Genomic DNA, 5,082 nt, shown 5'->3' with positions numbered 1-5,082 from the left:
ACATTAGTAAATGTTGTCAAATACAACAGCAAATAGCAACAAATAATCACATATCTATTTGATCTTGTAGGTAGTTTGTAAGATGAGTGGAAGTCAAGATGAGTGGTTGTCGGAATTTGCATAAAATGTCAATACAGATTGCTATTAATCAATTTCATTTCAGAGTTCAAGAATATTCTGTTTTCGTAGTTTGAGTTAAGACAACAGACTCAATACATAATTCGAATTGAATATTTTTATGATGTTATATAATTATTCAACGTAATCAGAGTTACGGTTTYGTTTACACAAAGTTATTTCATGTCACCAGATTTAGTCCAATGATTCAGAGTTCGACCATGATTTTCCAGATTTCTGACTCGAGCTGTCCTGCTTACTAAGTTTGAAGTACATTCAGATTTTAGTTTGGTTCATATAGAGTTATGGTAGATTGACTCCTGCTAGTTCCATTTGGTATTGATTCCGTTGAAGCAACTTCCATTATTTTTCACAAGTCTCGACCCGTGTTAGGACTGAAAATCAGTATTAATTGTATTCGTCTTGAAAGTTAAATATAGTCTATAATTGTAAAAGTCAGTGTGTTTGACTTTCTTATAGAAGTTTGACTTTGACTTGTCTTTATATGTTGACCATATAAATAGGGGCTAGTGTTTGTAATTTGTAGAGAAGAGAGCTTATTTGTAATAATACGTACATAAATGAGAGTTTGACCAGAATTGTAGAGTTTGACTTTTCCTCTCAAAGTTCATAGTGTGTTCTTACAAGATATATCAAGATTCTGCCATTGTTATGAAGTTAATGAAGATTGATTAGAGATAAGGGACTCCACAATTGGTATCAGAGCAGGTTGCAAGAAATCAGATAAAGAAATAAGAGATAAGTGAAGATTTTTTTCTGAATTTTTTTTATGTTCTTCAAGTTCTTATTTTTTTCTAGTGTTAGATCCGATTTTGTTTAAATTTTTTGTGTTTTTGTGTTAAGATCATGATCAAAGTGTGCGTTTTAGAGTCGTGAATCTTTGTTATTCACGCGAATTCTTGATCTGATCAATCGTTTTCAAGTTTTTGATGAATTTTGTGTTTTAAAATTTTTTTGTATTCTTGATTTTTTTTTTAAAAAAACCAGTGTTTTTGATCCAATTTTTTTAAAAAGTTTTTTTGTTTTTGTGTTTTTGATAGTTTTTGATTTTTTTATTGAGTTTACTTACTTTTTGTTAAACCGGTCAAAAGCCTAGCCCATTATCAAGGCCCAATTCCTTCATTTGTTCATCTCTTTCACAATACGCTAACCATTTGAAGAATTCAGATTGAGCGGTGTTCGTCTAAACCGCACACCACTTGAGCGGAGAAGAGATTACACTGCATAACACTTGATCGGACAAGTGAGCGGTTTAAGCTAAATCGTTCATCATATCATCGGATTCGCAAGTCTGCATCGAGCGGATTAAAGGTAAACCGCATGTAGCTTGAGCGGAGAAGAGGTAAACCGCATACTTCTTGACAGGATTCAATCGGATTCGTACAACAAGTGTCTTTCAATCTCAGGTTTAGGGTTAATATTTGAGCGGTGTTCATCTAAACCGATCATCTCTTGATCGGTGTTCATCTAAACCTATCAACTCTTGAACGGATTTGTGACCGGATTAGGTTTACTCTTGACCGGTTTAGGACTTAGAAATTTGTGAATCAAGGTGTCCGGACTTCTAATCCGCTTAATTCAACTTACCCAGATACCTATTTCACTTACTGTTTTTGATTCAATTTGGGTGTATATCGTTTCTTGATTCAATTTGATTCAACAAAATTGTTGATTGAGTTGATTAGATTTCTTAATTTGCTCTTATGTTGTCCAATTTATTTTCATATGCTAAGAGGTTTACACATGCTATCCGGTTTAGCTACTAGTGTTGTCCGGTTTACACTCAACCTTGACAAGTTTAAGACTCTTGCAGTGTCCGGTTTATGCTTCAAGTAGTGACAGGTTTAGCAATTGTTGTGACAGGTTTAGTAGACTTTTTAGAGTGTAGTTTTTGAAGTTGTTGTGATTTTGTATTGTTGTTTTGATTTTGAAGTTCTGGAATCACAGAGACACAAAGACACAGTTGAACTTGACTGTTTTGGTATGTTTAAGTTTGAGTTGCTGCTATATTGAGAATTTAAGTGAATATGCTCATTCATTAGCTGCACTTTAATAAACAAAAACAGCATTGATCAAAATTCATGTATTAGATGTTATAAATAGTCAACAGCAGCTCTGTTCATCATTGTTGAAGCTGTGTTTCATTGATCAAGTTCAGTTCATTGTAAAACAATCTTGAAACTGCATTTTCACATTGCTGAAGCTGTGTTGAAGCTGCATTTTTGAAGTTTTGTTGATCTTGACAGGTTTAGTGTGCATTTTGACAGTTTTAAAAACAGTCTTGAAGCTGCAGTTTTTGACTTCAATGTTTATGCAGTGACTTCATGTTGTGATCTGTTTTGAGACTTCATGTTGTGATCTTGAACTGTTTAGTATCTTTTAACTGTTTCTTGTTGAAGCTGTTAACTGTTAACTGTTAACTGTTAATCAAGGTTGTTGGTTCTGTTTCTGTTGAAGCTGTTGTAACACAATTGTTTCTCTATTCCAGTCTACACAGATTTGAAACAGAGTTTAGTGACAGCAACAGATTTATAGTATTGTGTTGACAGATTTATTTGTTTGATCTTGCTGTTGACAGGTTCTTTGCATAGTGTGCAGGTGACAGTGTGCAGGCTTTGATTTAAGCTGCAGATTTCTTGCTGTTTCTTTAAGGCTGATTGTTTGTTCTTGGATTTAAGGCTGATTGTTTGTTTCCTTAAGGTGACAGGTTCTTTTGTTTCTTTAAGGTGACAGGTGACAGGTTCTTTGTTTTTGATTTGGTAACAGCAATCTTGTATAAGTGAGCTGTTTGGTGCAGTAAGTGAGTTGTTTGGTGCAGTAAGTTTGCTGTTTGGTGCAGCATCAACAATATTGGACACTTTTATATTCCTTTGTATATATTTTGACAGCAGATTGTTTGCTAATTCGATCAAAAAAATTTTAGGGGAGGATCGAAGTGTTGAATGAGTGCTTCTATTGCAGCAGGTTCACCATAGGTCAAACTGCAGGTTTAAGCAGCATTGGTTGATGCCAAGCAGCTGTGTTGATTTGAGTTTGTTACATTCCAGCTACATAAGACTGATATAGCAGCTAACACATTCACAAAGAAGACTGAATTCATTGTTGTCCGGATTGTACTTTCATTTGTGTTTGTGTTAAATCGGATATTACAGGTTATTTGTGGCACTCAGCAGCCTATTCAAATTGATTTCTATTGGTCTTAATTCAGTTTTAACTGTTTTGGTTTAAACTGTATTCACAGTTGTTTGAATAGCAGGTTTACATTTGTGTCTTATAACTGTCTGTTTGTGGATTTGAGTACTGGAACAGAAGCTATCTGAGCAGGTTTTCCAGGTCAAAAGTGACTGATACGAAGGTGTTGCCCAATTAAGAACCGTGTGAAGTGGTCTTTTGATATTAATTCTAGAGCAGATAGAACATCTGTCTGTAATCGGATATTTGGTTTGGGCTTGAATCAGTTTGTTTTGGACTTGGACATTTTTTTTGGCTTATATTTGTTGTGTTTTGGTTTCTTAGTTCGTTTGAGTTTAGATTTTAATTTTGGATCATCGTATATCTGTTTTGTGTGTCTTTTAACTGTTTGAGAATTTTTGAACTGTTAGCGTAAATTGTTTCTTATCAGTTTTAACTGTCTTTAACTGTTTTTAACAATTTTTAACTGTTTTCAACGGTTTTGACTGTTTTTACTGATTTTTGACAGTTTCTTGTTGTTTTACTAAATTCTCATCAGTATTTTGTTTTTTTTCTATTTTTTTTGTTTTTTTATTTTGAGCTTAACTGTTCATATTTTTTTTACCTGATTTCACTGCATAGATCCTTAACTGATCAATTTTTTTTAAAAATGGCAGTTGTATCTGAGAACTTCAGAGCGACAATTATTGCTCTGGAAAAGAGAGTTGAAGGTTATAAGGAGAAAGTGTTTCTCAATGTTTTAAAGAAAAATTATAAAGAAGAGTGTGAAAGCATAGAGAAGGCATTTGAGTCTAGGTTTGAAGTACTCGAGAACACTCTCCGCTATATAGAAAATGATTTTAAGAATAATTTGAATACTTGGAGTAAAGAGAATAAAGATCTTTTCAATAAACTCAAAGAGGTTAAAAGTGCATTTTTAATTGAGAAAAACACTCCAAGGACTAATACAGAGATTGAGGATTTTACTGAGTTAAGGAGATTATTGGAATTAGAAAAGGAAAAGGTTTTACAGGTTGAAAATGTTTTAATTGATGAAAGGAAAGAGATGGAGATAGAAAAGAAGAGGATTATGGAAGTTGAAAGAAAGTTTGGAGCTGAACGAGAATCTTACGAAAATAAGATTAACTCTCTCGAGCTAAACGCAAAGATGCTTCTAAAGCAAATCTCGGATTTTGAGCAGCTTATTATTCTGGAACGAGCCAAGAATGTTAAAAAAAAGAAAGACATCTCTGAAGACTGTCAGAGCCAACTACAGAAACTGTCTGAAAGCATTGATTTAAAGCAAAAGGCTTTAGACGAAGAGAAAAAGCAGTTTGCTATTGAGAAAAGAAATACTTTAAAGAAGTATACAGCAATTGCTAAAGAGCTTATTGAGAAAAGAAAGTGGCTTGACAGTGCTTCGAAGAATGACAAAAGCAGCTCAGATGAAGAGAAAAGAGAGTTTATTTGTCAGAAGAAAAAGTTCGAAATGCTTCAAAAGGAGTTAGAAGGTAAACTCCTGGATACTTCAAAGCAATTGTCTGATCTAAAGACAGACCTTGAAACTGAATTGAACATAAGAACTGAACTGAAAATTAAATTTGATTTAGTTACTGTAGAAAGAGACCAGCTTTTACAAAAAGTCAAAGACTTTTCGTGTGCTCAAAGCTCAACTGGTTCTCCTTCTCAGTGTAAAACCAGCTTTTATAATTGTTCATATTCGAACAGTTATTCAAGTAGTCCTAAATCTAATATTTCTAAGAACTATTCTCG

The sequence above is a fragment of the Cynara cardunculus genome, assembly GCF_001531365.2.
Source record: "Cynara cardunculus var. scolymus isolate 2C chromosome LG 13, CcrdV1, whole genome shotgun sequence".
Lineage (NCBI taxonomy): Eukaryota > Viridiplantae > Streptophyta > Magnoliopsida > Asterales > Asteraceae > Cynara > Cynara cardunculus.
The sequence above is the reverse complement of the archived record's forward strand: the minus strand, read 5'-3'. Positions refer to the sequence as shown.